Raw genomic sequence first — 13,409 nt, forward strand, 5'->3', positions numbered from 1 at the left:
GCCCATGGACCAATCAGCATGCACGTCCTCTGCTCTGAAGCCCATAAAAACCCCAGACTCAGCCAGACTTGGGGAGATGACAGGACTACCAGTGGTGGAGAGGAGCTACCGACCCCAGGGACTCCTGTTGGCTGAGAGCTGAAGATACAATGGGATGACTAGCTGCAGAGAGGAGCTACCCACTCCAGGTTCTCCTCTCTGCTGTGAGCTGAATGCTCATCAGGACATCTTGCCTGTGGAGAGGAGCTACCCAATGCCAGTCTCCTCTGAGCTATACTGTCACTCAATAAAGCTCCTTTTTGCCTTGCTCACCCTCCATTTGTCTGCATACCTCATTCTTTCTGGACACAGGACAAGAACTTGGGACCCACCAAATGGCAGGGCTAAAAGAGCTGTAACACAAACAGGGCTGAAACATGCCTCTTGCTTGCCACATTGCAGGTGACAAGAAAGAGAGAAGAGAGAGGGAGAGAAGAGCTGTGGCCCATTGGGGAGCCCAGACCTAGGAGCTCCCTGAGCCAGGGCTGTGACACCCTCTTTGGAACTCTGGGGTTCCTGGCATCTCCAAGCTTCAGGGCACCACTGTGTTCCCTGGTGCCAGCCATGGAAGCTGCCTGCAGTATGCCTGGCCCAGCTGCAGCCTCCCAGGGAGCTGGGACCCATGCCAGCACCTGGAGCTGCCCACTCTGCCATAGCTGGTGTGCCTGATTGTGCGCAATGGCCAGACCCTACAGTTGCTCACACACCCCTTGCTGCTCCATGCCTGGCTTGCCATTGGCAGGCAGTGGGCTCCAGGCCAATAGTGCAATATGAGTACAGCCTGCCAGGCTGAGCAGCCAGAATAAGCCCAGTGGGCCTGAGCAAAACTCAGGCAAAAAAAGCCACTGGCCTCAGAAGTTTCCAGCTGGTGAAGTGACACCTCAAGAATCCCATGATACAGGCCGGGTGTGGTGGCTCACGCCTGTAATCCCAGCACATTGGGAGGCCGAGGCAAGTGGATCACGAAGACAGGAGGTCGAGACCAGCCTGACCAATATGGTGAAACCCCATCTCTACTGCAGATACAAAAATTAGCCAGGTGTGGTGGCATGGGCCTGTAATCCCAGCTACTGAGGCAGGAGAATCTCTTGAACCCAGGAGGTTGCAGTGAGCCAAGATCGTGCCATTGCACTCCAGCCTGGGGGACAGAGTGAGACTCCATCTCAAAAAAAAAAAAGAAAAAAAAAGAATCCCATGATACTATAAATACAAAAAATTAGCTGGACATGTTAGCACATGGCTGTAATCCCAGCTACTTGGGAGGCTAAGGCATGAGAGTCACTTGAACCCAGGAGGCAGAAGTTGCGGTGAGATGAGATGGCACCCCTGTACTCCAGCCTCGGTGACAGAGTGAGACTCTGCCTCAAAACAAAACAAAACAAAAAAAAGCTGTTCCTCTCTTCTCAAGCTCCCTTTCCCCTGGCAATTAATGTTAGTTAACTGGAGAGTGAGCATTCTATCAGACTCCATTTAGAGTCCAGAAGATAAACAGCTAGGCTTTCCTGTTGGTGACAGCTGCTTTTCAGATGCCAAAATCACCTCCAAGATCTTTTATTGCATTAAAAAAAAATGATCCCAGATGCTGCTTTTCACAAACTTCTTAGATGGTTTTTCAATATATTACTCCACAAAGTGGAAGCCATTATCACATTCATTTATTTTTCATGAGGTGCTGTAACAGGAATCCTGGATTCAGCAAGTAAAGCTGAAAGCCATATAAATAATGTATGTTGAGTACAACTGATAAGCACCCTTGTCATCTTGACATCACTGAGAGTTTTAGAGCAAAGCAGCATACGTGTGGCAACATGATCACATTCTTCATCCCTTCTGCCAAGAGACTGGTAATGAAGGGACTGAAGGTGATTTTTTAGTTTTCAGCTTAAGTGAGTGGTTCTCCAGCATTACTGAGTAGAAAAACCATCTGTAGGTGATTCTTTTTTTTTTTGAGACAGAGTCTCAGGCTAGAGTGCAGGAGCGTGATCTTGGCTCACTGCAACCTCTGCCTCCTGGGTTCAAGCAATTCTCTTTCATCAGCCTCCTGAGTAGCTGGATTACAGGCGTGCACCCACACCCAGCTAATTTTTTTATACTTTTAGTAGAGATAGGGTTTCACCATATTGGCCAGGCTGGTCTCGAACCCCTGACCTCAAGGGATCTGCCCACCTTGGCCTCCCAAGTGCTAGGATTACAGGCATGAGCCAATGTGCCCAGCCAGGTGATTCTAACTCAAAAGGTCTCTCTCTTTCCTTCCCTTCCTTCCTTCCGAAAAATCTCTTTTATTTTTATTTTTATTTTTATTTTTGGCTTCCCAGAAAGTATTTCACCAACAAGTATCTTTTAATCTCCTGACATGTATCAGACAATGCTTTGGGCCTCAGAATCTGCATGTTAACAAGCCCCCTAAATGATCTTCGGGTAGGTGGTTCAAAGAACACATTGTACAAGCTGGCCTAAAGAAACCTGTAATTGATACTGTGGTTATCTTTTAATTTTTTTTTAATTTTCTTTTTTTTATAAAATAGAGGTGAGGTTTTACCATACTGCCCAGGATGGTCTTGAACTCCTGGGTTCAAGCAATCCGCCCGCCTTAGCCTCCCAAAGTGCTGGGATTACAGGCATGAGAAACTGTGACCAGCCGATACTGTGGTTACCAAACACTCATTTTATCCAGCTCCCCAACCCCTACAACAGATGGTATGTTGTGTTTAGGTACCCACCCTTCTCTGCTCAACCATGTGCTTCAGGAGAGGCTGGCCACAGACCCAGGGAGTAGATCCTGATTGTTCAAAGGCAATCATGGTCTTCCCATTTCCCTTTGCAGGGACTGGTTTAGACAAGGCCATGCGATGCAGCTCTGACCAGTAAAATGGAGGATAAATCTGCAGGGGGTTTCTGGGAAAGATTTTCTTGCTCCTAATAAAAGACATACAAGAAAAGATGGTCTTTTCTTATTCTGCGTATGGTTGTATCCAGATATGAAGGCTGGCACTAGGGCAGTCACCTTGCAACAAGAAGGGGAAAGCTAGCCCCCAAATGAAGCCTGCCCAGCAGGATGACAGAGCAGCAAGATGGAAAGAACTTGGTTCTTGAAAGTGTCATTGAGCCATGGAATTACCCAACCCTGGAGCTGTCCTATTCTTGGACTCGTAGGTGCAGAATAACACATTTCTTTGTTTAAGCCAGTTGGGCTTGGGGCTGTTTTATACCTTCTGCTAAAAACATTCTGACTGGCATTGAATTTTTATGTGCACTTTTGATTCAAGGTTTAAGCTTTCTGTAATTCACTGTTAAATAATTGTAACACAGTGTCTCAAGTGGGTTCCCTAGAAGTTGAGTCTGAGACAGGGATTTGAGTGCACATGATTTATTGAGGTCATGCTCTCAGGAGATTAGTAAAGCAGGAGGTGAAATAGAGAAGTAAAAAGGAAAGAGATGAGCAAGGATGTGGTTGCATGCAAAGTCTAGCTTTGGCCTGATCCATGGGCGGTTCTGGAGCTGTATTGTTCAGTATGGCAGCCATTAGCCACATGTAGCTATTTAAATTTAAATTAATTAAAAGGAGTTAAAATTTAAAGCTCAGTTCTTTAGTCACATGCCAAGTGCTCAGTGACTACAGAAGCTCATAGGTAAAGTCGTTAGCCACATCAGTCATAGCAGCCCCAAACTCACCACCAGGTAAATGTATCTGGAGAGAGTACCAATTGTGACTACTACCCATGGTATGTAAGTAGACATGAGCTGCATGCAATGCTATTGGCAGAGAGTTTAGATAACACTCCTTTTTTGCTAATCCACATTGGGAATTTAGAATCTCCTGAGATTGCTCCTAAGGAGCACCTTTATTTCCTAACAATCCCTAGAGTTCAGACACATACCAACTATATAAACATATCTGATAGGTGAGTCACTCCAGTGATGCTCAGATTGCAGACAATGGAGGCTCAGAGAGCAGACTCAAAGGGAGAAAGGGACTTGGTGCAATGAGTAAGAACTAGAAAAAAGTGCCTGAATGTCAAAGAGAACTTGTGGGGACAGAGGTCTGACTCTGGACAGAACTTGAAGCTGCCACTGGAACTGTCTCATCCAGCCACTGTGTCATACAAAAAAGAAAGAAGAGGGTATATATTTTCACTTTTTCACTACGTTCATCTCACTTTTTTTTTTTTTTTGAGTCAAGGTCTTACTCTGTCACCCAGGCTGGAGTGCAGTGGTGCAGTCTCAGAATCCAGATCGCTGCAACCTCCCTATCCCAGGCTCAAGCGATTCTCCTGCCTCAGCCTCCCGAGTAGCTAGAACCACAGACACGTACCACCACACCAGGCTAATTTTTTGTATTTTTTGTAGAGGGGGGGTCTCACCATGTTGCCCAGGGTGGTCTCAAACTCCTGGACTCAAGTGGTCTACTTGCCTTGGCCTCCCAAAGTGCTGGGATTACAGGCGTGAACCACTGCGCCCGGGGTGGCCTGTAATCTGGCACGGTTTGAAATCCAACCACCTTGCCCATCTCACTTCTATAATATGTTTTCCTACGTTTTATGTCTGTCTACTCTTTGGTTATCTCTTCATATGACACCAACTTTGTAACGCCATCTTCTAGAAAGAGAATAGAAGATAATTCAGTCTTTCCTCTTACATGGTTGACCACAATTTGTTTTTGGTTATTGCTACTTTATTTTAATTTTATTTATTTTTTTATGACTTCAAAAAATTTTTGTGGGTACATCGTAGCTGTATATATTTATGGGGTACATGAGATGTTTTGATACAAGCATGCGATGTGAAATAAGCACATCATTGGGAATGGGGTATCCATTCCCTCAAGCATTTATCCTTTGAGTTACAAACAATCCAATTATAGTCTTAAAATATACAATTAAGTTATTATTGACTATAGTCACCATATTGTGCTATCAATAGTATTTATTTTTATTTTACTCTTATTATTTTTTTGAGACAGGGTCTTGCTCTGTTGCCCAGGCTAGAGTGCAGTGATGCAATCGTAGGTGCAACCTTGACCTCCTGGGCTCAAGTGATCCTCTTGCCTCAGCCTTCCAAGTAGCTGGGACTACAAGTGTGCACCATCACGGCCATCTAATTTTTTAATTTTTTGTAGAGATGGGGTCTCGCTTTGTTGCCCAGGCTGGTCTCAAACTCCTGGGTTCAACTGATCCTCCCACTTTGCCTTCCAAAGTGCTGGGATTACAGGCTTGAGCCACTGCGCCCTGTCTATTATTGCTACTTTAGAAATATTTCCTTTTGCTTCACAACTTACTATGGGAAATGCCTCATCTTTACCTTCCTTCTCAGTCCTTTGATCAGGGGTTACTTCTTGTCTGGAGGGAAGTCCTCAGATTTCATAGCCATGGCCTCCCAGTAGCTGCTACCAGAGCAACAGCTGCTGGTTCAGCTCAGGTCAGGTCCTCACTGCCCTGTTCCATCACTGGTTTGGTCCCGGGGGGTAAGCAGGAGGGGGTTGGGGGTGCAGGAGAAGTAACTATGAGCCTGAGTCATAGTCACCCTTGAGCAGGAAGCAGAGGAGCTTCTCATTCAGATTCTTCTCCTTGAGGTCAAAGATAGAATCCAGAGGCTAAACCACATAACCCCTCAGGGCACACCAGCCCAACTTCCAACTGCTGACACCTGCAACTTTGGCTAAGGGCTGTTCTCTGGTCACTGAAGCCCACTCTGCTCACCTGTGTGGCAAGCTGCAGATGTCCAGGAATTACTGTTCCTCCCCACAACTCCCAGTAGACTTCAGCTAATGATTAATGGAAGTTAGTGTATAAATACCAAAGCTCCTCATTCCTTGGGTGGGATACCTGAGCACGAGTCTACACTGGCTCCCAGAGTTTCCTATCATGATTGAGCTCCATTTGTCCTCATGGTGATTGGCTGGGTAATGCCCATGCCTCCTTTATTTGGCTGCCTTTCCTATACTTTCTCAATTCCCCTCCTTCTTTGTCTCTCAAATGAACTCCTTGCACTCTCAGCATCTGCTTCTGGGGGTACCCAACTAAGGCATTAGATGACCACAAGGGCAGTTGTCACTGGGGGCTGGGTGATTTGGACATAGTGCTGGCAGCCTGCTGCTTAGCCTCAGCCCGAGGACCATCATCAGGACACAGAGACTGGGACAGCACACTCTGCCTCCACATCTTCTGCATGGTTAGTTTAAGTCTGGAATGAAGATTACTAGCAAATATATGGACCATACAACAAGCTGCTTACTCCCACGTCATTCTTACTTATTTATTTATTTTTTAATTTTTATTTTTTTGTGACAGGGTCTCACTTTGTTACCCAGGCTGGCGTGCAGTGGTATGATCCCGGCTCACTGCAGCCTTGATCTCCCAGGTTCAAGTGATCCTCCTGCCTCAGCCCCCAAGTAGCTGGGATTACAGGTGCATGCCACCATGCCCGGCTGATTTTTGTATTTTTTGTAGAGATGGGGTTTTGTCATGTTGCCCAGGCTGGTCTTGAATTACTGAGCCCAAGTGATTCTCCCACCTCAGCCTCCCAAAGTGCTGGGATTACAGGTGTGAGCCACTGCGCCTGGCCTTCCATATAATTCTTATCAGTTCTAAAACTGTTACTTTGTTCGCCATCTGTTTGACTTCTGTGTTTCTCTCTCAATTGGTTCAGAACTTGAAAGTAGAAGGTCATTAACTGAGCCTCCTGAAACTGTTAAAAATAAGCATGGTTAGGCTGGGTATGGTGGCTCACGACCGTAATCCCAGCACTTTGGGAGGCTGAAGTGGGCGAATCACGAGGTCAGGAGTTCGGGACCAGCTTGACCAATATGGTGAAACCCTGTCTCTATTAAAAATACAAAATTTATCTGGGTGTGGTGACGCATGCCTATAATCCCAACTACTAGGGAGGCTGAGGCAGGAGAATTGCTTGAACCCAGGAGGCGGAGGTTGCAGTGAGCCGAGAACATGCCATTGCACTCTAGCCTGGGTGACAGAGCAAGACTCCGTATCAAAAAAATAATAATAAATAAATAAGCATGGTAGAAAGATAGGACTTCAGGATGAGCACAATCCAGGGAGATTGGAAAGAGGGTGGCTAGATGCTGGCCCCTGGCCTGAGGGAAGGAGCAAATCTATAGTCCATAAAGGAGGAGGCAGAATGAGGTACTAGGCAGAGTACGAGAATAAGAATTTAGAAATAAAGAGAAGGCAGAAGCCAAGTAATTGGAACACATGGGGATGCTGGATGTGATCCTGTTGAGACTAGAGCTCAATTATCAGAACTGGGTCACTGCAACTAGAATAGAGTAATCCATGCTGATGCATAGCTTGTGAGGTAAGAGCTAGTCAAATGCTTTCTTAACAGGCTATGATTGGGCCTGGGGGTGGGAGGCTGGGGCGCAGCTGAGAACATGGTAAACCCAGGTGTGGACAGACACTGAGGAAACAGGCTGGCAGGCTGGTACTAATTGGTTCTGCAATCAAACGTTTAAAAGACTGGCGCAATTCTGTCCTTCTTATTTATTTTTGAAACGGAGTCTTGCTGTGTCGCCCAGTCTGGAGTGCAGTGGCACGATCTTGGCTCACTGCAACCTCTGCCTCCTGGGTTCAAGCAATTCTCCCTGCCTCAGCCTCTCAAGTAGCTGGGATTATAGGCACCCGCCACCATGCCCAGCTAATTTTTGTATTTTTTAGTAGAGATGGGGTTTCACCATGTTGACCAGGCTGGTCTTGAACTCCTGACCTCAGGTGATCCCCCTGCCTCAGCCTCCCAAAGTGCTGGGTTTACAGGCATGAGCCAACGTGCCCAGCCTTATTCTTATTTGTAAAGGGGCAACACTGTGCTTTATAAAGCCACAAAGGAAAATGCCATTCTTTAGTCCTTTTTCTCAGATTTTGCAGACGTTAGACTTAAAAGCCTCCCTGCCTAACCTGTCTGTTTCATCTTCTTTGTTGAGCCTCATGCATCATGAGGAAATACCAGCTGCTCTAAATGACTTCAAATTTGCCTGATCCAAACAAGTTGCATGTCAGGTATAGAAGTCGGGACTTTGTCAGTTACAAACGACAGAAACCTGAGTAAAACCAGCTTACGCAGAAAGAGATTTTTTTGATTCAGATAACTGGGAAGGATCCTGGGCTAGTTTAGAGGGTGGAAGGAAGAGCCCAAGAATCTAGGGTCTCAGAGACTTGAACTCTGGACTCATGGTCAACCAGACTCTCTCTCCATTCAGTTCCCAAACCAGTTTGTCACAACTTTTTTGGCATATTCACCTTTTCTTCTCTTACTGCAGACAGAACTTTACAACACCTTTAATCTCCCTAGCAGCCTGAGTCACATGCTATCATGCAGCTCAGGCAGCTCAGGTCAGGTCCTCACTGCCCTGTTCCATCACTGGTTTGGTCCTGGGGGGTGATGGGAGGGGAATGCCAGCAGGAAGAGATTTGTGTATCGCATCCCTGGAGGACACTGATTAGTGCTGCCTGCATCTTATACCCATTTCATGGCCCAGCATGTAATTGACAATCAATAAATACTCCTGAATGCATGAGTAAGGCTACCATAAATAATGTGACAGAGGTAGCTCTCATTGTTGTAAATTAATAAATTTTAGTTTATGTCTCTATCTGGAGATGCTGGTCCATGTGCACTTACTTCTGAGAGATGTCTGCTGTCAGTGTTTTGAGGAAACAGCTTCTGAGTCTGCAAGCTTTGGTAAATTCAGAAGGTGATTAAATGCCACCCTTGGAGGTTTCCGGGATAACAGTCTGTTCTAGATGACCACCTAGACTATAAATGTTGATGGAAATTGCTTTTCCTTACTTGAATCTCTACACTGAGAACTTATTAATGAAATGTATATGTTTTTCAAACTTATGTTTACAACATCACAATGAAGTAATTATAGTCAGATAAGATCTTATTGTCTCCATTTAATAGCTAGGAAGGTCCAGGCATATATTGGGTAAGTCAGTGTTTTTCAAGGAATGTCTTCCAGAAAACAAGACCCCTAGGTGATTCATGAAAAGGGGTTCTGTGGTCAGTTATGATTGGGAAGACTGAATGATTTCCAATATATGTTAGTATGCTAAAGATTCTGAAGGAAGCAGTTAAGAACTCTATAAGGGGCAGGTGCAGTGGCTCATGCCTATAATCCCAGCACTTTTGGAGGCCCAGGTGGGAGGATCACTTGAGCCCAGAAGTTCAAGGCCAGTCTGGGCTTGTAGAGACCTGGTCTCTACAAAAATTAAAAAGTTGGTTGGGCATGGTGGTGCACACCTATAGTCCCAGCTACTCAGGAGGCTGAAGTGGGAGGATCACCTGAGCCCAAAATTCAAGGCTGCAGTGAGCCAAGATCATGTTACTGCACTCCAGCCTGGGCAACAGAGCGAGATGCTGTCTTTTTTTTTTTTTTTTTTTTTTTTGAGATGGAGTCTCGCTCTGTCACCCAGGCTGGAGTGCAGTGCCGCAATCTCGGCTCACTGCAAGCTCCACCTCCCGGGTTCATGCCATTCTCCTCCCTCAGCCTCCCGAGTAGCTGGGACTACAGGTGCCCGCCACCACGCCCGGCTAATTTTTTGTATTTTTAGTAGAGATGGGGTTTCTCCATGTTAGCCAGGATGGTCTCGATCTCCTGACCTCGTGATCCACCCACCTTGGCCTCCCAAAGTGCTGGGATTACAGGCGTGAGCCACTGCACCCAGCCAAGATGCTGTCTTTTAAAAAAAAGCATCAGCAGAAGAAAGCTATATGAAGTAAAATCTGTTTAACGTTGATCAAAAGGATTTAGCAAAATTATTGGACCTTAAACCTCCTGTTTCTGCATATATCTTCTCTTATTCCCTCCTGTTTTCATAGAGGATCTGTCTCTTTCCACCTAAGGCCAATCTCTCCATCTATACCTAGGACCCTATTTTCCTTTCCCTCCATTCCTAGGAATCTTCTATTTCTCAAGTATTCTTTCTCCCTCCTCATCCTAGGGGTGGTAGCAGCTCCCTGCTCTTGCTAATCATCCGTTTGATTTTCCAATACCAATTTAATTAGTTCCCCTTACCTGGTATGAGTTATGTTTTCCTGATTTGACCCTAACTGATGATGACACATGGAAATATCAGAAAATAGGGAACAGGGGGAAGGAGAGCATTTGAGAAACAGGCAAATTCTACTTGACTTGGTGGATTACCTTGAAGTCAAGGTACCTCGGGGAAAGTAGAGGAGACCGGGAGGCAATGGCAGTAGATTGATGTCTATGAGCTCTTACCTAGGCATCACTCAGTTTCCTGTGAAAGCAGATGTCCTCCACACTAGGGGTTGTGGGGAAATTGTATGAGTAGAGAAAAGGGCAGGTTACAGAGGACAGCCTATCTCCCTGTATATGAGCGATTATCTCTGGTTATCAGTAAGTCACAAATAAGTCAGTGCTGTCATCTAGTTGCCTGGGGTGGGGGTCAGAGGACTTGCCCCACAGCAGAAACCTCTTCATCTGGGAACTAGTTGGGCACAGCTTCTTTTGGCTGCATCTGTAACCTGTCCTGGGTTGGCCCAGCTGCTGAGTTGTCACAGTTTGTGGTTGGCGCCTATTGTTAAATGTCAATATTTTCACAGTCATCCCACACTGCTATGCTATGGCATTTGTCCCTTGGCCTTGGGAGGACAGGCAATTCTTTCATACATAATAGGAAAAGATAGAAGAGAGACTGTCTTTTTCTCTCAAAGACTGTTCAAGCCAGTAGCAGGTCATTGTACTCTGAATAATGCCCTTTCAAATGGAGAAAGAATATAATTCTGAAATCACACACTTCTGGGACCATTAGAGACACCAGTTTACTGAGCGTGACTTTTGCAAGATGATTCTGTAATGAAATGTAATCCTCAAAGTCTGAAATAAGTAAAATGTATTTATTCAGAAAATGCATGAGTGTTTGTGTATATGTATTAAAATCTATTACCCTTAAAGTGCCCCATGATCAAGACAGGAGATGAGAATTATATTGTGCTTGAAGTATAGACAATACTGAGTCTGAGAGTGTTGGGCAGATGTGAAGTTCCACATGTAACAATGTCTATCAATCGAGGTGTCTCTGGAGTTTTCTGGAGGTTGAATCTGGAATGACCAGTTCTTGGGTGTGCCCTGTTGAGGAGCTAACTGGTGCAGGAGCTATCTGGGGTGAAATCACTACCCATGAGAAGAAAAGCCTCTCCTCCACCTTTCCCAGGCTGAAAAGACAGTTTGGCTTGGGGATGGCATGGGTGGAGCTTTCAGCTGAGACTAAAGGCCCAACTCTCCTCCCAGTGTGAGGAGAGGTTGACCCTACACTCTTCCTGCTGCCACAGGAACCGTGGAGGCAGCTGTTGAGGAATTACCCCTGATTGAAGGAGGGCATAAATGCTGATTCTCCTCTGAAGGTCTGTAAAGTGCAGCCATAAACATCCCAGTCTCTCAAATGTGAAACACTTGTCCTTTCGCACCTGGGTTGAAAAGTCAAGCCTAATTCTTTTAATAATGCCCCAATGCCTTGAACTTCATCCATTCCTATAAGAGCTTAGCACCCCAGCAGAAGGAAACCTAGCACCCCAGAAACTCTGCTTAAGACAAATAATCCTCAGCTGGATTTTGTGGCTAATGCCTGTAATCCCAGCACTTTGGGAGGCAGAGGTGGGAGGATCACTTGAGGCCAGGGATTCAAGACCAGCCTGGGCAATATAATGAGATCCCATCTCAAGAAAGAAAGAAAAGAAGAAAGAAAGAAAGTAAGAGAGAGAGATAAAGAGGGAAGAGAAAGAAAGAAGGAAAGAAAGAAAGAAAAAAAGAAAGTATTGTAAAAATCCTTAGTGTTGAAAATAAAGTTCCATGGTTAGGAAAATGTCAGTAAAAGGACTTTATTTTTTAAGATTTAATTTTCTTAAATTTTAAGTGCTACCCTTTAAAAATTATTGATGACAGAAAAAAAAATTCCTTCCTTCTTCCTCAGGAGGCAGTTCCTAGTTAGTAATAAGAGGATTTTTTTTCCTTTTTTTCTAAGTGCAAAATCTTCCTTGTAACTTCCTCATAACAATTGCCTTTCCTGAACATGAGGACAGGGTTCAGTGATAAGTGCAGGAACGCAGGAGAGGTAGGGCGGAGAAAACTCTGCTTCAGGAAGGGAGAGATAAAGATGGCCAAAGTCCCTGTACTGGGTAGAGAAAGCTGAGCCAAACAAGGCCAAAGTCTGCATGGGGAAGATTAAGACAGCAACCCAGAGGGCAGCAGGGAGAGTTGTTCGGGGAGAAAAGATACTTTTAATAAGATTATTTGGAGTAAATACTGTGCACTATACAATGTAGACTATGCCCTTTGTTCCTTATAGAAAACCTAGACTGTAGAAATTCTACATTCAAGAGTAAAATATCTATTTTTTAATAGTGTGTGGAAGAGTCTGTTTTCTTTTGGAGATTTTGTTCGAAGATTGCGACAAGAAGGGTATAGCTCCTGCCCTTGGGGCTCAGCTACATGTTGGCTACACAAAAGTATTAAATTCTCATGGTAAATTTTCTTCTTTTTTTTTTTTTTTTTTGAGACAGTCTTGCTCTGTCGCCTAGGCTAGAGTGCAGTGGTGCGATCTCAGCTCACTGCCAGCTCCATCTCCCAGGTTCACACCATTCTCCTGCCTCAGCCTCCCAAGTAGCTGGGACTACAGGTGCCCACCACCACGCCTGGCTAATTTTTTGTATTTTTAGTAGAGACGGGGGTTTCACCATTAGCCAGGATGGTCTCGATCTCCTGACCTCGTGATCCACCCGCCTCAGCCTCCCAAAGTGCTGGGATTACAGGCGTGAGCCACCGTGCCCAGCCAAGGTAAATTTTCAAAACATACAAAAACACACAAAGTGAAAAGTGAAATTTTCACTCCCCCCCGCCCCCCGACTCTGATTAATTACATTGTTCAGAGTTAACCTATCCACAACTAATCATTTGGTGCTTTAATGTTTTTCCTAAGCATTTATGGACACGTATGATTGAATATTTGGCTCAAAAAGTGTTCAAGGTTGAAAATAATTTTCCTTTAAAGTTTTGATGGTATCGGTCCATTGCCTAGTTCTTCTTTAGCATGTTAAAATTAATTTTTGAATTACATGCTTGGGCTATGAATTCAAAAGGTAAAAAGTATATAAAATAAGTCTCTTCACCACTGATCCTGCCATCTGCTTAGTTCCATCACTGGTTGTAACTACTGTTACTGGTTTCTTTTTCTTTTCTTTTCTTTTCTTTCCTTTTTTTTTTTTTTTTTTTTTTTTAAATGAGACTGCGTCTTGCTCTGTCGCCCAGGCTGGAGTGCAGTGGTACGATCTTGGCTCACTGCAACCTCCACCTCCAGGGTTCAAGCAATTCTCCTGCCTCAGCCTCCCGAGGGGTT

Source organism: Pan paniscus, chromosome 2, assembly GCF_029289425.2.
Source record: "Pan paniscus chromosome 2, NHGRI_mPanPan1-v2.0_pri, whole genome shotgun sequence".
Taxonomy (NCBI): Eukaryota; Metazoa; Chordata; class Mammalia; order Primates; family Hominidae; genus Pan; species Pan paniscus.